The following is a 22,682-nucleotide window of genomic DNA, read 5'->3' as shown; positions in this document are numbered from 1 at the left end:
ATCTTGTCAAATCAATAGCACCAGCACTGACATCCTGGAACCGTAACAGGAATGCATTTCATTAGGCCCAAGGGGGACACTACCACTGCCGCAAACAGGTTGATCAGAGCTGAGCAAAGCAGTTATCTAGCCCTGGGACCTAATCATCTAGGCAAGAAGTTGATAGAACAAGTGAAAGAAGATGTTTCAAGTGGTCCCACTGTCTGTGGAAGCTCTGCACTCCGGTAGATCCACAAGGGTAGATGATCTAAAAATCCCAATGACAGGGCCAGGACCATGGTTTGCTGAATCTTTTTTGGTGTCTGCTTCTTCATACAGCTTCTTTTTAAGTTGTTAGCTTTGTTAGACACTTTGACTAAAGGGACCAAAATAGCAAACAGGTGGGACATATGCTGTCTTGGGAGAGGTACAAATCAGTCTATCATATTTGAGGCCTCATTTTATTAGTGGGTATCACCAAGGCCAAGCAGTTTATTTTATTATATCTGGGATATTTCTTTGACTTCCCACCCATTTGGCCTTGGTACTTAGGATGTAATAGTGTGTTGCTAGTATTCATGTTTTGGAACTCTTCCTGAGCATCCAAGATTGAATACTGCATTGTAAAAGGGAGATTTGCACCATGTTTACCTGTAGCAAGTCCCAAATTAACAAATGTCTTGCTATCTACTTAGTATGCAGTATTATTTGAATCATCCATTGGGGCTTGGGTAGTTTATATGGCAAGAAGAAGTAGACATTTCTCATTATTATGGGTAAAATTCTTAGCTGAATATAGCCTAATTTTTAAGGAGACAGTGATGTTCTATGCTATAAGCAGACAAAATGTGTTTGTCCCTGGTGAACTCAAGAATGAGAATCATAATCATTTGTTCTTGAAATAGCCTGAAGTTTCCATCTATTGCCAGGTAAACACAGAAGATCACCATCTTTATATCAGACTTTTCTGATTTCATCAAAAAAATTTCCCTCTTTTCCCCTCTTAAATTGATGGGAGTGAAAGGTCATTGCTCTCTGCTGGGTACTTGAAGACTTGGCCTAATCTGTAGCTGCACAAAAATGCATGATGGCTTGTGTCTGCATTGCTCCTTTATCAAACACACTAACCAAGCTGCGAAAAGCTCCCAGGTGTTTTCTTCATAGCTGTCTCTGGAGACACAGTGCTTTCCCTTCTGGAGAAACCAAAAGTTACTTGCATTTTTTCCATCTCCATGCCTCAGGGATCATCTGAATGCTTTTTGATCCCACCCAGGTGCCATGAGTTCTGAGTGTGTGCTTCTACAAGTTTTGGCTTTGAGTGTGAGAAATCATATTACTAACCAACAACATGAGGATTCTGTGCTGTCCTCTCAATTCCATGGTCCTTTGTCTTTGTGTCAATTGATGAAGTTATTTCATTCACATTTGCATGTGCCATGAACTATCATTAGTTTGTCACAACTCATCCAGCTCCCAGTCTGGCCCACGTATCGACAGGCTGACATTTTCCCTTTGAGTCAGATATAGGGAGTACTGTCTTTGCTGTTTGCTCAGGAAGCTGGGGTTCCGGCAAACCGAATGTGGACCTCTGTGGCAGCCTGGTGAAACAGGACCCTTGCCCTCTGGTTCCTGACTTACCTTTAATTGGTGAAACAGAACACCACCCACGAGTTACAGAGAGCGTGCTAAACTTAATCCAGATAGGCAGCAAATGACTACAGAAGCCTAGGATTTAGAAAATGCCAGTTACGAAGGCTCAGAAAAGCTGCTCTGGTAGATGGAGCTTTGTGTGTGCCCCACTTGCACTGCAGCTGGGATCTCTTGGAAATAGCTTCATACAGGTTTTTTAAAAGGAGCTATAAATTGCATGGTACTAGCATTCAGAAGGACATTTTGTTTTTTAGAGGGGACATGAACAGAGCCTGGGTTACTCTGACCATTTTGTCTCTACTCAGGACATTGAATATTGAATGTTGTTGTAAAAGCACTGCAAGTGAGAAAAAGGAAAGCAGAGTCCATTCAAGGTCATCCAGAGAAGTCCTGGAACATGCTGCTGTCTGCAGCTACCCGAGCTGTCTCATTTGCTTCCCAGTGCATGCACCTTAACTAATACAGCAGATCAGATACTTCAACTGTTGAAAATGCACCTCAAGACATTGGTTCCAATATTCTGATGATTGAAGTTACATTCTGTTCATTGTGCTGTTTTTTATACCAGTATTTCACCTTAAAAAGCATAGGTATTTAACCCTGAACATTTACTATGGCATTTCTTCGGACTTATTTATTTAGAATGATAAGCAGCACTTTGGTTCATGAACTTAATTCTTTCCATGATTGTGGTCCCAAACCATGCTGGATGAGACTTGAATCAAGTTTTCCCATAAGGTCAGTCGTGAAACCAACTATTGAATTTGATTAGATTTTTGTCCAATTCAGTTTGGGGCCAGAATCATGAAAAAAAATAAGTTCATGAATCAAGGAAATTTAATAACAGTGGTGTGTGGCTCACATATGTTTCTATATCCCTAAAAGGTTTCCTTTGCTCTTCTATCATTTGTAGTTTATTCTATGTTTAAGAAAAGAGATATTTTATGACTGCATCTTAAGTAACTAGCTTCTGTCTGCTCCTCCAGTTTTTAAAAACTTTTTGTTAAGAAACAATGCATTCAGAAAAGCATTCTACCAAATTAGAAAATTTTTGGTATTATCTCAGCTATTAGAATTCTAGCCTTTAGGCTATATGCTATGCAACATACTATATTTATAGTACACTATTATAATATTGCAAATTCGTGTCATTTAATAAAATTATATTAAAGTCTTCTAAAATAACATCATAATGCACATTTGTTTAAGGTAATAAGCATTGGAGATAGCCAGCTTAGATTCCAGGAATGGTGCGGTGTGGGGAGTTCTAAGCAGGGGGAGATATACCCTGCCGACCCAGGATCGAACTAAGCGAGAGAAAACAATTGGAAATGCAATTCTGGTGCTAAGATTGGAACAGCTGAAGTCTCGGTGCTGAAGCTGGAACCCTCACCTCTGGAAACTGCCGCTTGAATTTCCTGCTGCCACTGTTGCATCTGAATCAACACAGCAGGGATAGAGATGTGAAAGCTCTGAGAGTGGGAATTGGCAAAGCGAATTGAGAGCAGAGCTGGTGGGGAGCTCTGCATTGAGTGGGGTGGGGTAACCTGCATTGAGTGAGAGGAACAGGGACCCTTCCATAGACTACGAGGCTCCAACAGTGGACATTCTGGGATCAGGCAGACTAGCTGGAACAGGACACTGCAGTGACTTCAGTTACATATTCTCCTCTCCAGTAGGATTGGTGGTGAGCAATTGATATGGGTGATGCCATGGACTAAGACCCATCGGCTAACCCAAACCAGGTCCCTGTGCCTGGCAGTACATCCTAATGCAGTGAAGCCTTCAGCAGGTTGACTGCCTTGCAGGGGCGGGCCCAGCAGAGGCTGCCCAGGTCTGTGTCTCCCTAGTACACTGCAGTAGGTGGGAACTCCTAGCCGGTGAGATTCAAACAAACTGTAACCAACAAAGAAAGAAACTGGGCCTCCTATATATGCTTTCATGGAAGGAACAAAAAGTATGGGAAGAGGGAGCAACAAGAAAGGGTCCTCAGTCCCCAGTCCTGAGAACACCTATCCAGGAAAGGTAAATACAAAGGAGAATGAGGACAGAAAACATGCAATATCAGGCACAGCACTAATAGACATGAAGTGGTATCTCCAGGACCTCATAGACGAGTTCAAAAAGTGAAGTATTTAACCAAGTAAAGCAAGATATAAGTAGAATAGTTAAAGAAATTCTAAGCACCTCCCAAGAAAAAATAGATGATGGAATAGAAGAACAGAAAAAAAGGGGAGAATTGTTTGATGGAGAAAATAGAAAAAATGTAGAATACATGAAGCAGGTTCAAAAAGATTACCAGGAAACTAAAAACTCTATTGAAACCTGCCATAGCAGCTTGAAGGAAACTAAGGATAGATTATCTGAACTGGAAGACAGATTTGTAACAGAAAATTATTCATTTTCTGTTAGTTCGTTCTAAATACTCTGTAATACTGTCATTCTCTTGAATGGTTTTACATTGTCTTGATATGTTTGATGCTACAGAATACGAAGTTATACTCAAAGATTTCAAGGAAAGAGACCCTTTGGTAACTACTTTTATGTTGGGATATCTTGTGGTGAAACACTATTTTGCTTAAATGGTTATGTTCTGACCTGTGCTGTTTTGTTGTTATGTCCTCTTTTATCTCAATATCTTTTTTATTATTTATTTTGTTATTTTTATCTCTTTAATAAAGGGAAAAATAAATAAAAAATAGCAGGATATATTATATTAACCCACTTTGATTTCCTATTAACTTGATTTGAAACCCTGTATTTCTCTCACCATTTTGTTTTGACTGATTTTACTCTATTCTGTTTTGCTTGATAGTACCAAGTTTGAGAGTATAGGCAACAACTGTGAAGATAGTAAGACTCACTACGATGCCCATTCTGGTTTGACTATTATCTTCTTTTGAAGTCCTGTAATGTCTCTAATGTTTTAGTTTTATTGGTTTTGTTCTGTACTGTTCTGTTCAATTTTATTAAAACTGATGATATAGGCAATTCTTTTTAAGATAACAAGAGGCATTATGGTAACCATTGTTGATGACCTTGTATTCTGTTTTTACATTATCCTTTTGATTTGACTCTGTTTTGTTATGTCACAATTGGTTTTATTCTCTTCCAAAAAAGTAATAAGAATTGTGGGAGTAATAAAACTCAAAATGTGTAATTGTCATTGTAAAAAAGAGAGGAAAAGAAAGTGCTCTAAAGGATATAACTGTATGTATACTTAAGCGTATAAGATAGATAACCACATTACTGAGTTTTTGTTGGATCATTGAACAGAACTGTTTACAGTCTCACTGTTTTTGAATGTCCACTTTATATGCTTTAATTTTGTAATTTGAACAACTATTTCTAAGATAACAATATGTAATGTATTAACTAGTGATTTCCTACTGTTTATTTTTTTTGAAATTCTGTATAACTTGTACCCTTTTTCTGTTTTTTATTTTTCTCCTTAAATAAAATTAAAACAAAACAAAACAAAACAAAAAAAAAGATAATAAGCATTAAATTTTTGTGTTTTGTAGACAACAAATCTTAGCTTTTCTTTCATCATTGTGGTTTGTATACAATTGTGAAATATTTTTCTTGTAGTGCTTGCCTTTAATATGTGCTGTAGAAAGTATATTAAAATAAAATAGGAGACCTAGACCATAGCTTTGAGTAATTTAAATTTTTCCCAGTTATTTTCGGTGTCATAGGAAATGATTTTTCAGAAGAAAGATTATCATTTATGTGTATGAAAAGTGTAATGAAATATATATTTATACCTCTGGATCAGCAATCTCTTGAAGAATGTTTTTACCTTTCATAAAATAATCAGAGTACCATGATTCATAATTTAGTTTGTATTAATGCATGTATCATTTTCTTGTTGATATATGAAAGACAAGATAGTTTTAGAAAAAAGAGATATTTTATAGGATAAAATAAAAAAACAATGTAATAATTATTCTTTTAAGTAGAAAGTTTATCTTTTATTTCCAGATTCCTACTCAATTCCTTTGTACATTAAGTATAAAAAAGTCACAAATTAAATATGGATGATTTATCTGCAGTGAAATGTGGTCTTTGTAGTGGTTGATAAATAATAAATAAAATATTATATGAGATATGTACATATGATGTTGGGGCTATTATTACCGACAGTACAATGTAATTGAAGATCATGGGGTTGCAATTTGGTTAATATACCCCATGGAGTTTATTTTGATTGAATTCCAAAGTACAGAATATTTGTTGACCTCTGACTTTCTGTAATTTAGAAACAATAGTGACAAACGAATAATGCTTATGAGTATCAAATTAATCTGTGACGGCTGATGCCAAATCCAAGGAGTGTCAAATATGATCCTGTTATGCTCCATCAAGAGCCCACTATGGATATAATGTTTATTCTGAGAATAGACAATTTGAGTAGCGTTGAACTGTAAGAGGATTTTCTGTGAACTTTGGCAAAGAAGAAAGTTGACTATTGCAATTTTATTATTGATCTTGTTGCAGAGGATTTATGGTTCTCATTATATTTTGCTTTAATTAGTCAGCCCAGCAGTGGGTGCTTTTAGACACTAAACCTATTTATTAAATGAACTGATGAATGTAAACTAAAATTAATTTCTATTTCATGAAGACATTTCAAGAAGATCTCAGGTAAAAATAAGTCTCTGTAAGAAGATGGAATATGAAAAAGTTACCCTGATATGATAGGATGCAGCTGGCTGGGTGACTCTTTAGTTCTTGAGCTGCTGGACAGATGAAAACAGGTTTGGGTGGTGTATACTGTTGGAAACTAAAGGTGAGAAGAACTGGGTTTTCAGTTGGTTTTTATGATGAACTTACTGCTTTGTTTTGGATCAGAATTAAATTATTTAGCTTTCGTCTTTGGACTGGTGATGGAGGGAAACAGGATATATTGCATTTATAAAAGAGGTCAGGTCTCAAAAAGAAGCTGTACTACATAGAAGTTTAGAAAGTTACCAGTAGACATTGTCTAGACCACACAAAAATTACAATATCATGTGCCAATTTCTGTGCAAAACCCTGTCTTAAATAGTATATTTGTTTCTCAGAATTCCTGGCTGTTTTATATATGGTCTAGTAATGAAAAAACTGAAGCACTAAAAATTTAAAAAACTCACTCTACGTCATATTGTTTCTGTTTACTAACAAGTTCCTTATTGCTGAAAATGATTTCAATAGGCTGATACTATTTTTTGTATTATAATAATCTTATAATCTAATGTTACATTTAGGAAATTTATAGATTCAGCATCCAGCATTCAACTCCCAATAGTACTTTTTTGGAGATTCTGCAATTTAAACACAGGACTGGGTCTTAGTTATGGGTTGCCAGGAACTGCTCCTCCATCTGATGGTTTGCTCTCTCTTGTTGCTTTTTCACTGTGCTGATCCATACTCAATGGTCCCTTGTCAAAAGACAGAAGAACCAGCACCAAAGTCACATAAGATGATAGTATGTAAATGACGAAGAAGCTAATTTTTCTAGACCGTAAATGTAGACACAACATCAGGCCTAAGTAAGTTTCATCTGTTCTCCAGTCCTATTTCCATTACAGTCGGGTCCTGAGAAGCCCCCACTGCTCAGGTGCAGCCAGATGAGAGTAGCAGAGAGATGTGAGACACTAGAAATTTCAAACCACAGAGAATGGTGATGAATATGCGTCAAGGTAGTTGAAGTTGACCTGAATCTCCCTGTTCATAACTCTCCATTATTACGACGACCATGAATACCAGCCCTGGACACCTACTCTGTGGATTGTTTTTGCTTTTCAGAATTTTATAAGTCTTGAAGGTCCAGAGAATTAAGATTCCCTGGTAGATGACCATGATATAAATGCATTTGACTGGCCTCCAGTTTAATCCTGTTGTGATTGAAATTCAGTTAACTGATGGCGTGCGTTTTCCTTCTGTGCCACACTTTTCTTCTTTTTTCTATCAGTGCTACTCAAACTCCAAAATGGTTGCTATAGTTTGGATGGTCCCTAAGGTCCATGTCTTCAAGGAACACAGATGTCATGCAATAGCATTTCAGGGTAACTGGTGAGAATCACTCTGAAGCTTTAGGAGGATAAACCTTGTGGAAGTCCTTGCATCAATGGGACAAGTCCCTCCACTGTAACTTAGGACCAGAACCTGTCTCTCTCTTTTGCTTCCTAAACATGAGATGAGCAATTTACCCTATTATGCTCACCCATCCCACCTTTGCCATTTGCCTGCCCAGCAGAGGACTACAGAAATTGTTCTACCCAGTGTTGGGCTGGAATTACCAACACCTTGAGCCATAACAAACCTTTCCAAAGTTGATTGTCTCAGGTACTTTCTTAAAGTGAAGAAAAACTGAGTAATATACCAGGGTTATAAATATTTTGTGAGATTCCTTGTCTTCTGTTGTCAAATGCTTCATATCAAAGTATTCAAAAAGTAAGAGTGAAGGAACTGCATGAAATTTATACATATTACACACCTATGTGTATATTTACAGAATAAGCACATGTGAATTTAGTACGTAAAAAGTGATCAATACATTTTTTAGCAGTTTTCTTTATGTCCAAAATATTATGGATGCTTTTTTATTATTCTGTTATTTGTTATCTACTTTTGTGACATTGGGGATTAAACCCAGGGCTCTCACACTGAGCTATATACTGAGCTTTTTTGCTTTTTTTTTTTTAATTTTGAGATAGGGTGTTTTTAAATTGGTAGGTTGTTCAAGCTGGGCTCAAATTATCAATTCTTTTGTTATCCTCTTAGAGTACGGGGATTATGGGCAACCTCACCATTGAAACCTACTTTGTGTTACTACACTGCTTATTTAGTTCAAAAATAATAGATGCTTATGGTATAAAATTTGAAATTAACAAAGTCACTGAATAAACAAATTCCCCCACAACCTGTTCCGTCTTCTTCAGTACCATTCCTATTGCCCACCAACTTTCCTTGTTTCTTAAATACACTCCCAGAAGTCCTGTGTATGTGTAGCACAGGGATATCTGTATTATTAAAAATGTTTAATTTATATGTCTACACCAGCAATTGTTTTCCTAAAAATGTAGCCAAAAATTTTACATTAAAATTTTAAAACCTTTGGTTTTGATGTTATCATTTCTCAAAGAAATGAACTAATCCAGTGGTCTAGAGATGACTTCCTGAGCTCTGCAGGCAGACAACAGGTTAATGAGAAAAAGCAACACATTACCAGGGGCACTCACACAATATTGTCACAAAAGGTTCCCTCCCGGTCAGGAGCACACATAATAAAGCTCAAAAGAGCTTGGGTCTCCCTTAGGGCCATGAATGATGCCAGGCCATTGCAGCTGATTTATTACTCTGTGCCACAGGGATACAAGAACCCGGAAAGCTGAGTGATTTCCATACCAAAACTTTCATTTCATTTGCTGCTTTTATTATCAGTCCAAAATAATTTTACAAAACACTCTAGAAATGTCTAATTTCACTGTACAAGCTTCAGGTCAGCATCTCAAGCATCTTACACAACATCTCAGCATCCCAGTTTCTATCATTAGGAAAATTCATAATCTAGCTATTCGTTTTTCTGAGCGGAATAGTTGGTTGCATTTTTTTTCCAATTTAAAATTACTCTTGAATCAAATACAAACTTGTTTTCATTTATTTTCCTCTGCAAACCTATTTTGCTACTACATAATTTCAAGTATAGTAGTTTCATATTTTATTTTCATATTTTATTAATAACCAGTATTGTTAGTCTTCCCTCCTTATCCATCTGTTTCAATAATCATCACCATATAGCTTTATGCACGTATATATTTTTTACACACACACATACAAACACACTTTTTGTATTTCAGCCTTGTTAAGTAAACTAAATATGTAAGAAATTTCTCACTCACAGAGTAAATGGAAGACCAAGAATTTGAATTCAGTTGTGTCAGATTCCAAAATCTTCATTTTAAGTCATTGAATCTAAACCCAGAAGGTCACCAATGATTGTGCCAGAGATGCCAGTATGTGTAGGGAGATCTTCCAAAAAAATAACTCCTCCTGAACTTAAAGGACAGTAGGTTAAGAGACAGGAGACATGACTATTGAGAAGATTTTGTTATGGAGGAAAATAGACAAAAAAAAGAAGCTATCAGTGTGAATAGAACACCATCATATGGGTGGGAAAAGTTTGGTGTCCTTAAACAAGGCTGTCTCATTGAAATGAGAAAATAAAAATAAGAGAAAGATATAGTGATTCATTTCAATAGCTTATAATCTTCATCACATCACTATCAGCAGTGGAACTCTGACGTACTTAGAGATACTCAAAAGGGTATATATAATATATAGGTATGTATAGGTATGGATATATGTGTGTGTGTGTGTGTTCACATGAATATAATATATATCAACTTAGTTTTCTCTTCAGTTTACCTATATGATCTATTGAATTATTGAAGTATTTTTACTTTCACTTATTTTAACTTATGCATAATAACTGTACACATTTATCAGGTACTATGTATTTAGATACATTGATACAATTTTGTTTTACAATCAGTACAATACAATAGTCATGTAACAGATAAATGTCTATGTGTTCCATATATAGACTAAAACATATACTTAATGTATTAACATTTTAGGCATGTAAAATATATATCTATAGTCACTTCTCATGAATTCATTCAGCCCTATTACTTAGTTGTTGTTCCACTAATTCTTAAGACAACAGTCTGGTAGATCTTTCTTTCAACTGTAGAAAATTCTGATCCAGAAACTACATGGTGTTTAAGTTTCTACATGATGCTATCCAAATTCAAAGACCTATACTCAATATTCTGTCCTTCAAAGTAACAATTGTTGTACGTACTTATTGTTTCCTTTTCTATAGGACTCTAAGACAGTCCTTTTTTGAGTATAGAAAGAATTCTGGCTAGTTGATTATCGAACATTCAGAGAAAGGTCAGAGTTTCAAAAAGTTATCTGTAGATAATAGAGATTCAAGATGGTTGTCGTGAATTTATTACAGATGAGTTGCAATGGTGAAAATCTGATGAAAATTGGTGGCAACAATGATTCAGGGCACAAAGAAATTACACTAATGTAATTGATGTGAATTAAAAGATAATAAGACCAAGGAGAAAAGCTTCTGACAAGATGTTTATAAAAGCATAACAGTTAAGAATATTTCTAAGAACACAGAATATACTCCAAGAATATTTCAAGATTTATATATACATATATGTATTATAAAATGAAGAAAATGTTATAAATAAAAATTGTGTATGAAGATAGATAAGTGCAGATATATAGAGATATATCTGATATAAATATATATGTATATTCCTTTAATAAGAATGTATCAATGCTGTCTTCAGAGAAAGAGACAGTGTCATTGACTAACAATTAGAAAATTTGTATGGAACCCTCCATGTTTAAAAGTTATTTAATAACGTTTTATAGCATAAATTAAACCCATACAGGGAGGAGCAGCTGTCCCATTTGACAGTTTTTCCAATGAAACTTAGGAATCAAATGCAGTAATTCTGGAATTGGTCTATGAAGATAAAAAAAATCTTGTGATTTATTAGTGTACCTCTGATAAATTTCAAAGAATTTTTAGGTATAAAATACATCCTGGTAATTTCATTTTGCTTTTGACTAAAGATTTGAATCTGGAAGGACAAAATCAAATTTGTCATGAAATATAATACTATAAATACCTAATAAATGATATTTGCTACATACTTAAAAGTGACAACAACATAGAAGATAGGTATAAATAATGAAGTTATAAGTAATTTTAGGTCATTCATAATTGAGAACCATTCCTAGTCAGTGACATAATAAAATTATTACAATGTAAAGTTTTCATAAATACATAAAAGTTTGCTATTTTAGTAGAAAACATAATAAAAGAAAATGATCCTTTTTGTAATAAACAGCAAACAAAAAATCAAGCCATGAAAATTAAGTAAGTTTGTTGATATCTGATGTATTTGAGAGCTTTTTAGCTACATGGAATGAAATTCAATAATATCAATTTTCCATTTTATCTTTTATATTCTTCTATATTCTGGAAAATAAATCTTCTAACAGTACAGATCTTTAGGTGGCTGTGAACTCAAAACTAACTTCATAATATTTAATAAAATGTTATTTATGCATTATGCATTCATAGAATGCTTTTATTCATAACTTCCAGTGAAACAATAACTAAATCTAATAAATTGCTTAGTTTCAATTTTCGATATGGTATATATCACTAATTATCACTATACACATGAACATTCCTTTGAGATTTTTAAGGCTTGATGAATATAAACATTTGAAGAGTGAGAATATCCAATTGTATTTAATATTATTTTATGCATAGAAAGGACAAATATAGGTAATTAAAATTACCTTCTTTTATACATATATAGACTTTCCATACCAAGAATCTTTTTGTAGTTTCCCAAACTGGCATAAAAAGGTAAAATAATAAAACCATAATATTTGAGCCCAAAAATGTTTTTCTCCAACATCATAAAAAAAGATAAAAGGAAACAGAAGCATATAAACTTCAAATGATGATTAATTGTCAGTGTTCCAGTTTTTATTCTTAGTTAGAAATGATATAATGAAAACAATGATCTAATGATTACCAATCACTTTTAGTCAAATATTTTAAATTATCTAAAACTTTTAGAAATTATATTCAATTTGAAATATTATAAAGCATAATTTCTGATGAAATAAAATTTGTCAGAATATTAGTTCAGTTTAGTTAAAACATATTCATACATTTAATGAGCTGAAATATTAAGTAGGAGTTTCAGAAGGGTTTAGAAAAATAACCAAAACATTTTTAAAAATAGCATTTATTAGGCCTGTCATCTACATATCAGGGAATGAATAGCATTTTTATTATACAAAACTTTTCAATTCACCTCTTCTGACAAAGATTTACCTAAATCATATGAATATAGATTCTTTAAATGTTTCTAAGTTAGTTTCTTTAAAAATACTTCCTCAATTTAGCATACTTGACATGTCAGTAATTAAGCTTCCTTGTTCTCTTGGAAATTGAGAAATACTCCTTTATGTATCACTTCATAAATCCTATAGAATAAGACTGAGGGCAGGCTAAAAGGTTTTATTTAAAAAGTAAGAATAATTTTTCCACTGAAACATAAATTTATTTCCTATGTCATATTCAGCAGCAGCCTGATCACTCTGTAGGCGTGAGGTCAACTGGATTTAAATCTAGTGACAAAAAAAAAAAATCAGCTCTGACTTATACTGATCCCTGAAATGTTCACTCATCACAAGAGAATCCATATTCTAAGTGATTCAGTAAAAGGAATATTTTTTACAATCCAGTTAACTTTTTTTTATCTTTGAAAAGTAGCCAAAACTGAGGGATCTTTGAAGGTGTTTATATCTTCCAAAGGGATCGCTAAGGTAGACTCAGTGATAGCTGGGGTAGAAAACAAAAAGAAGAAAGATATAACCTAAAAATCTTTAATTTTGGTGTTAATCACTCTGGAAACAAATTCTGGAACTAATTCATATCTTCCTTGTCCTTGGAAGCCTAATGTCTTACTTAATAACTTTGTTTGCCACAGGAATATCTAGATACAAATAATATGTGAATAATGTCAGGGTAACTACAATAACCAAGAAATTATTAGGTAGAGTAAGCAAAGAGCTGTGTGTAGAATGAGTGGAAAATTATGAAAAAGAATGAGTAGAAGAAAACACCAATCAGCAGAAAGACACTGGAATAGCTTCATCTTCTCTGATCAAAACTCTCATCTGTGATTATCACGAACTTAGATTAAGCTTGTTAAGTTCCCCTTTGGGACATTCTAGGTTTATATCTGCAGGTAGATTCTTCATCTTTTTCAAAATACTGTGTTTCAGTGTCTTCTTGCCTTTTGCCTCCTAATAATCACTTGGGTGGCTCACAAAATGTTTTATCATATTTATATTACCTGTGAATATTGCTGCAAACCATAGCTAAGTACCTGCCTTGAAGATGCTAAAGTTTGCCAATTAATATTTACATTTTAGAATACATACTGTTATGATCTAAAGACAAAACCAGTGACAATAATTAGAGAATAACCAAAAAGCACAGATTAACATGTGTTTATTAAGAAAGAAACCTGCAGACAGAAATTATGCATATTTTGCCTAAATTCCAAGATTGTTTGTTGCAATATTACATTATTAATTAACAAGACCACTGTAACCAAACTAGATGGGCTACCAAAGTAATGTATTTAAGAATTCTATGCAAACTTTCTGATCTCAATCCTAAACTATCAATAGTGCTGCTTAGTCTGCAAATTGTCATCTACAAATTATATTTAATATAACAACAAAAATCACTTGTGCTTAATCTGGTCAATAACAGTTAATAAAATGTAAGATGAATTTCACTTCTATGGAAAAACTAAGCATTAATATAATCATTTATTATATTAAGATAGCATTTTAAATGTTAAATAGTAGCCCCTATTGTGTAATTGTTAAAAGCAGAACATTGGGCATGGAAGGTTAGATTTTTTTCCATCAGAAATGAATATTGAGGTTTTCTAGAATGCAAATGACTGATAAATACTCATTTCTATATCTGATGCCCCAAAAATCAATAATACAAGTTATTATTAATTTATCATGTGCTTAAAAATGAAGAGCTTGTAGTAATAAAATTTTGTTGTTAAGATTTTTGCCTTATAATGCAGAATAATAAATGCTGTTTACTGTTTCAGAATGCACAGGTAAGGTAAATATGAGAAAACAGGTAAAAGTAAGAATTTTAGTAATAAATATTGAGCTTTATCATGGCCAAACATTAAGCTTAGATTATAAATAGAGCTGGATTTTGAAGAGTATTTCAAGCTCATTCTAATGGATAAAAGTAGCCACAGAGAGTCACATAAAGGCAGAGAGGTCAGCAATGGATTTGTGACAGGCGATGGACATGTAGTCTAATGAAGGGGAAACTTCAGGGGGAAAAAACCATGAAAGAAGTGGCAAGTAAGTTACATTAAACTAAGATAAACTGTGTTAAATAAAACTGATATTATTGCTCCAGTGTTAGCAAGCACTGATGTGAGTTTAAACCTGCTATCTTCCTTCTTCTGAGGGTTTGGATCAGCTGAGCTTCAATCTCTTCATCAGTAAAATGGAGAGCCTGAGCATAGGATCTTTAAAACAATGACATCAGATTCAATTCAAACATAATTCTTGTATTAATTACTTTTGTTCTAGACAAAATACCTGACGCCCAAAGTGAAGCAAGGGAAGATTTATTTCTTACAGTTCTTGGAGGTTTCAGTCCATACTCAGCTTGCTCCATGGCAGCATGGTGTGGCAGGCCAGTTGTTCATGGCCACAGCAAATGGCAAGCAGGAACAGAACAAAAGAGGAAAGACACGCCTTCTTCCTGCCCTTACACTGTATGCAGGCTCTATGCTTGGGTGGGTGCAGCTCACACCACCAATCCCAGCACCAGACTCAGCTGCATCCATGATTGTATGAGCCTGGGAGTGCCATCTGAAAATAAATCATAGTATTCCATCCCTGGTCTCCCAAAGACTCCTGTACATCTTTATACAAAAGATATTTAGTCTATCTCTAAGACTTGTGAAAGTCTTAACAGTTTCAGCATTGCTGAAAAGTCCAAGTCCCAAGTCTCTTCCAAGATTTAAGGCAAACTCTTAGCTGTAAGCCCCTGTACAAACGAAAATAAAGTTAAACACTTCCAACACACCATGGCACAAGATCAACATTACCATTCCAAAAGTTACACACAGGGGAATACAAAGCATTGGAACCAAAGCAGGTTCAAATCCAACAGAGCAAAAACATTAAGTCCTTGAGTTCCACAGTCAGCATCGAAAGCAGTCAGTCTGCGGGCAAGCTCCAAAAGGGGTGAGTGACTCATCCCCATGGTACTTCCAGAGGTTTGGGTTCCCAGAGCTTCTCTCTTAAAACCACTCTGCTCAGTCTTTGCAGCTTTCTTTGGATGATCCATATTACTGGCTTTTCCAAACTTCTGGTCTCCACTGTACCTTTGGCTTTGTACTCACAGCTCGTATACTGTCCTCTCAGCGGTGCATTGTTTGGCCTCCGGGGCCTTCTGAAATCAGGATGGAAGCTGCCTTAAGCTCAGAACTTGTGCATTCTCAATTCACCTAAAACTAGTGCCACATGGATGCTGCCAATGTCCACTGCCATCTGGAGCAGTAGCCAGGCTTTCCTCTCTCTTGCCTATTGGAGTGGAGTGCATGGATTGATGACCTCTCTGAGCCTGATTGTTAGGAACAGCTTTTCTATGTTGCTGCCATCCTGGAATCTGGTGCAGCCACCACCATTTTGGAACCTCCTATCGCCTCCATTGCCACTCTGGAACACGACACTTTGCGGCTTTCTCCTCTGAGCAAAATCTTTCACTTTTGCAGTTTTGAGGATGCAAAGGGTAGAGACCCACTTCTTCTCAGGATGCCCCCAGGCCATCTTTTTTATTTCTCTGTTTCTTCTCAGCAATTGAGGTCTCAGGTCTATCTTTACAGTCCACAGCTTTCTGGTCAAACTCACATTTTAAAACATCCTGCTTAGCTCTTTGCTCTTGATTCACAACATAAATCTGGTTAAAAGCCTAAAATGATAGCCATGCCACTGCCTTGACATTAGACTGCCTTGTACTTTCTTTTGCAAGGTTAATTAGTCTACTGTTCTTAATCTCAATCTCAGGCAAAGTCTCTGGACATGAGCAAAATGCAGATATACTTTCTGTCAAGCCATAACACACATTGTGTGGAATCCAACAACCAATATAGTCTTTTTTCCCAGCAAAAACCTCCCAAAGCCAGTCTTTACTGGCAGGCTTTCTATCAGCCTTCTGGTCTCTTGAGCTCTGACCAGAATCTCACATGCAGAGCAGCCTAAGGCATTCCAGTGCCACTCTTTCGGGTGCTGTCTCTGAACCTTTCCAAACTCTTCCCACTAGCCATTCCCAAATGCCCTTGAGCCACATGGTCAGGTACCTTCCCAGCAATGATCCCACTCTTCTGGTACCAATTTCTGTCTTGGTTACTTTTCTCTTGTTGTGACAAAATGCCTGATACCCAAAGTGAAGCAATGGAAAGTTTATTTCTTACAGTTCTTAGAGGTTTCAGTCCATACTCAGCTGGCTCCAAGGCCAGGGAAGGGCAACTGTTCATGGCCACAGCAAATGACAAGCAAGAACAGAACAAAAGAGAAAAGACACACCTTCTTCCCACCCTTATACTGTATGCCATCCTTGCCCCTGGATGGTTACAACACTCACACCACCAATCCCAGAACCAGACAACAAACCAGTCAGGAACACTGGACTCAGCCACATCCATGATTGCATGATGCTTGGGGTGGGGCAACTGAAAGCAAATCATAACAATTCCTAACTAGTTTTCAGATATAAGGATAACTACATGGAGGAGAATTAAGACAGTTAACATTCAGAGTGAATTGGATCCCAACATAGTTGAAACTATAAAGACAGAAATCACTCTATGTTGGAGAGAGGACAGTGAGACCAGATTGGAATAAATAGCCAGACAAATAGTAGCAAAAGTCAGATTGTTTCTCATTTTCAAGGACTGCACTCTATGCCAAAACCTTCCACTTCTCAGAAAAAGGTGGGGCACAGACTAAGAGCACTATCTGTTTTAGAACAATGAATAACAAAATAGAAGTATTAACATTCAAAGAGATATAAAAACAGTGAGAATTTTAAAACTATTGCAATTGAAAAGAATATGAGTTAGAAGCATTATGTTTAATGAAAGAAACAACATAGACACAATAGAATAGAATTTAGTCATTTCTATAAATTTCAGGGGAAAATTAGTGATGCTAGCAAGGAGAAAACTGTGTGTTCCACCAAAATTCAGAAATATGTATATGTATATTTTCCACTTCTTTGCAAATATATAATGCATCAATGTTTATTTTTCTCTTATAACACTATTATTTGTGGAATTTTCTCTGCGTGCCAACTACTGTTCACATTATTTCATAAATCCTTTACACATTTTTAACCAATTAGAAGTTTTTATACTCCCTATATTTATTGGAATAACTGACAGTGTGTTACCCTCAGGAAGATCACAATGCTGCTTTCAAGGTTCTAGTGTTGTTCCATGTGATGCTAAACCCCATAGGCTTAACTACTATATTACATTACTACAATCCAAGAGTATTGCAACAATTTGGAAACTAATTACATTGCCAAAGGTGTTTCATTGTCTAAAGGTGATCAAAATAATAGAAGGCTATGCGCCAATGAATGTTTGTATACTGGAATCCCTAAGAGCTAAAACAGAATATAGACTGAATCATTTGTGCATGCATCTGTCACTACACAGAGAGCCAATAAAGTCTACAGGAAGCTGGAGGGGGAGGTTGCAAGCCTGTAACATTAGCATGTGGGAGGCTGAGGTAGGAGGATCACAAGGTAAGGTTTAACTTGTGGAAATTAACACGAGACCCTTTTTGAAGATGTAGCTCAGTGTGAAGGCTTTGGGTTCAATTATTTATATAGAAAAATAAAGAAAAGAAAAGTACAGAGGATGCTATAACACAGGCTTGGGAGACTAAAGAATAGTCAATCGTCTGAATCATGTAAAAGGAATTAAAAAAATTTTAATGTTATTTCCCCCAATTTTTTATTTTAATAAGATAGGTCAGTGTCTTTTATGCATAGCTTTAAAGAAGGATACTTTGAAATCTACATTTAAAAAAGAATTAGTAGTAATTTCACGTACACTGGCAAATTGTCCATTTTAAGGGATGAGCTTTTATTTTGCAATTTTCCTGCAATTTCATATTAAAATAGAACCTATTTTCTTGGCTGATCGTGTTCTCATTAATCATTGTTTATCCTTCTAACCTACTCTCTTTTTCATGTGATTGAAGTGACTCTTTGAATGATTAGTTTTCTCCTGAAATTTACATACATAAAAAGAAAAAGAGCTTTGCATATAAACCTTTGGCTAATCTGTCCAGTGGCACTCTGGCTAACACCCCATAAATGTCTTAGGAAATATAACCTAGGGAGAAGAACAAGGACAAGTAGAGGCTCTCAATCCCAAAGAAGCTTTTACCACATTGCCTGTTTCAAGATGATAAGCTAAAGTAGCATCCTCTCTCTCCCAAAGTTATAACAAAAGGGCTGTTATTAACAAATAAAGGCTTTTTTTGGAATAAATGAATCTAAATAGGTTTGAATATACATTTGGGGATGACTTTGAACTGTGCAATTATCCTCCAGTGTTTCCTAAATTCATAATTTCCTCCAGATTTTAAGGGCCTTTAATAAGGGTTAGGGGTGTAGCTTGATGGTAGAAGGCTTGTTCACATGTGTAAGGCCAGTGCAAAACAGGGGAAGGGGACTTCTCTCTTCTTTTTCATCAAAACTCTTTTCTCTCTTTTTGTTTTGTAGACCAAAGATAAAAGTTTTACACATGGAAATTTAATGATGTCCTTTTAATTCATTTGTTTTTATAAAAGTAACTATCAAAGATTATCAAAATGGTGCAGAACTGATCAATTACTATTTATTTTTGAGAGACATCTATGGAATGTCCAAATCCTCTTCGCCTAAGTTACTACTCCTCCAGATGAAGATATAAAAGGAGATTTATTTGTTTAAAGTTCATAGAGAAATAAAGCTATCTTTCACTTTTATCTGGGGATTTTCTAGACTGAAGCCCCAGCTAGATTATATGTATAGTTCTATTTACCATAAAATCCACTGCCTCTTGGTTCCTAAATCCACTGAGACACATTTTTCAAGTCAAAACTATTAGAATCAGAGTAAAAGAAGGTAGAGGAATACAAGAGAACTAGGTACAGTGGTGGATGTCTGTGATCCCAGCTACTCAGGAGGCTGTGGCCAGCTTTGATAACACAGTAAGACACAAATTTCAGAAAGAAGGAAGGAAGAAGAGAAGTAGGGAAGGATGGAGGGAAGAAAAGAATGAAAGAATGAAAGAAAGAAAGAAAGAAGAAAGGAAAAGAAAAAAGAAAAGAAAAGAAAAAGGAAAAGAAAGGAAATATTTGCCTCTGATAGATTGCTAATGACTAATGGCACTTTACATAGACTATATAATTGCATCATTACAACATCTATGAGAGAGACATTCTTTTTTTCTTTGTACAGAAATCCTTTAATTTTATTTTCAAACATTAATAAATGAAACACACTACACAAATGATTTCCATAGCAGATTACACATAGGTCCAATCAGATGTCCTCTCAAAGTGCTGCCCATAGTACAGGCGCTGCCTGATGACAGTTTCCAGCAGACGGCCAGTGTATTGATTTAGATGCAGTAGCATACAGACTTCTCATGAAGGATCAGCCTCTCTGTTCTTAATTAGATTCAATGGTATAGGTGTCCCTACATGCAGATTTGAAATGTATCACTCCTGAGCAGTTCTGCTGGGAAGCTGAGGCCAATGGTGATCCCTGGTCTCAGGTTAAAAAGGGATGTTGGCGAGTGGCAGGCAACTGCAGTGACACACTGTCCCTGCTCTCTCACCAGCTAATCTGCCAGCCATGCTGAGACCCTCAGCCAGGGATGGGTCAGGACGCTGTAGATATCCTTCTCTCCATCCACTGGCTCCAAATACTCCTTCTCAATCACAATGTGGATGCATTTCTTCATCACCGGGACCTGCGACTTGAACATGGTGGCCAGCTCCTGGTGCTTAGGACTTTCCTTGTCTTTATGATGTACACAATGGCATCAACTTGATGAGGAGTTTGTAATCATCCTCTATGATTTTGTGCATGGTTTCCTGCTCCTGCTTCTGTGCTATCTTCATCAGCACATTGATATTGACTCATATTTTTATAACTGAGATACAATTTTATTAAAGTGTCTGGTTTCAATTCCACCTCATCATCATTTGCGTTTTCATCTTCCAAGGCCAATAATTTCGACTTCAATAAAATCTGAAGGACTTGTGCCAAAATGTCCATGTTGAGTGCTGTCTGTCAGCTGCTCCACATATGGGCATCCTCTGAGTTGTACTGTAGCAGGATGGACTTCTGGAATGTGGACACCTGCAGAGTGTATCTGTTTTTCAAACAGTTAGTTACTAGTTCTCCTTTGGACAGCTGATATAAACAGGTCACCTTTCTGCCATAGTAACAGCTGGCATAAAAAACTGTGAATCGCTGATAACTATGCACCAGCTCAGATAGCATGGTCAATGTGCACAACTGCTGAAAGGGCCACTATCTGGATCTCAGGACCTAGATACTAAAATCCAGGTCCAAGGATTCTGAATTTGTCAGGTGCTTTTTGAACTGCTCATTTAAGTCTTTGGTTACACTGATGTCTTGGAACATCCACTAGGGTGGGAGGTATATTCAAAACTACAAGACTGCTTCTTGTAGAGACTATGCTGCCCTCAGCATCATCACTTGCCCTGTTCTGGTGCATCAGTCTCTTGGCCAACATCTTTGCACAGAATTCCTGAAACACGTCTCTGTCCTTGATGTACTGAAAGGCAACCATCAATTGATTATGTCTTCTAGCTCTGCCTCTTTTTTTTTTGGGGGGGGGTGTTCTTGGAACTTTTCTTCAATTAAGAATCACAGTGCCAAACCAGCAACTTAGGAGGTTTACTGGACAACTGGGCCATTTTGGTGACCTCACTGTTGCTGATAAAGTAACTGAGAGCCTTGTCTAGTACAGCCATGCAGACAGTGTCATTGTTAAATGCTGACATCCCCAGAGCGTTATATCTTTTATGAAGATCCAGCACTGTCTGTACATATTTTGGGGTTGTTCAAAGCAGCTTCCCCACACTTTTTGATTGCTGCAAGACCCTGCTGTGCATCTCCAGCAACTTTTTCAATTATCTCAGGCCATCCTGGATTCGAGATACAAGATTATACTTGTGTCCCAAATCTTTGTTCTTGTAAGCATCCAGCAAGTTTTGGAACACCATGTGGAAATTTCCAGGTGCTTCTCCATGCGGGTCTGCTTACACTTCTGGGCCATCATCCTGTGTCTTCTTGTACAGATAGACTTCCACTTGCCTCTGCTCCTCTCACAGATAGGCCTCCGCCTTTCTCACATATTCAGTACCTGAGTTCTGCTGCAAGAGGTCAGTAGTCTCTGGTATGAAATCTCTCTGTGTATTATATTAATGTAGGGCCCTTTGAAAAAGCATCATCTTCATTCAGCCCCAGTTCCACTTAAGACTGTACAACTTCACTAATCAGTCTTGTATTGATGTCTCACCATTTCTTTCCTTTACAATAAGCTTTAAAACAGCATTTTTTCCATTTGTTTATTCAATGTCTTGAGCCATCTCTCCAATGCAAGTGAACAGATTTCATACATTCCTTTTCTTCCTTCAGGCATTCACAGCAAACTCAGTGTCTACTGAGGTAGGCACAAACTCCATTCAGCACTTTGTTTGAAAATCAGTAATCCTCTCACTGCTGAGTGTGGAACTTGAGTACACTTTCATCTCTCAAACCTTTTCCATCATTAAGAAGATTTTTCAAGTAAATCTTCAAAAATTCCTTATTTTGTTTGTGTATTTCAAGCCAACAAACTGGGCTCCTCTGGATGTCTGTCTGCTTTTTGACTCAGGAGGAGGAAGCACAGCTCCTTGGACTTGGTTGGGCTGCTGTATACCAGTATAGTAGTTATAAACATGGGTGTAGAGTTCCATGTATTGAAACTTGGCCATACTTTGTCTGGTACAGACTTGCTGGATTCCAGCTTGAATGTCATTCCAGATCTGATTGATACCAATCTGTGTCAGTCCATGTTTCTCACTCTTGCTTGATGACATTATGAGTAATGTTCTGAAGTTCAGTATAACGATCCTTGTTCGTTAGACCATGAACCTATAACAGTCCTTATTCATGACCAATTCAAGCTAATTAACCATTAAGTGAAAATATATAGTATCACCCCAAATTTATTCACAGAAACTCAGAAAGGATGTTGCATTGGTCAGGGTTTTACTAGAGAGAACAGATATAACCTGGGATATACAGAAAC

At 36.1% G+C, this 22,682-nt stretch overlaps 1 pseudogene; it reads right to left on the bottom strand.

The window, feature by feature from the left end:
- Positions 1-20,195: 20,195 nt before the first annotated feature.
- On the bottom strand, positions 20,196-22,470 carry LOC100734364 (cullin-1-like; annotated as a pseudogene).
- Positions 22,471-22,682: the final 212 nt, after the last annotated feature.

Source organism: Cavia porcellus, unplaced genomic scaffold, assembly GCF_034190915.1.
Source record: "Cavia porcellus strain 051 isolate PalLab524CR breed Dunkin Hartley unplaced genomic scaffold, mCavPor4.1 scaffold_19, whole genome shotgun sequence".
Lineage (NCBI taxonomy): Eukaryota > Metazoa > Chordata > Mammalia > Rodentia > Caviidae > Cavia > Cavia porcellus.
Note: the sequence above shows the minus strand (reverse complement) of the source record. Positions and strands in the feature narration are given on the sequence as shown.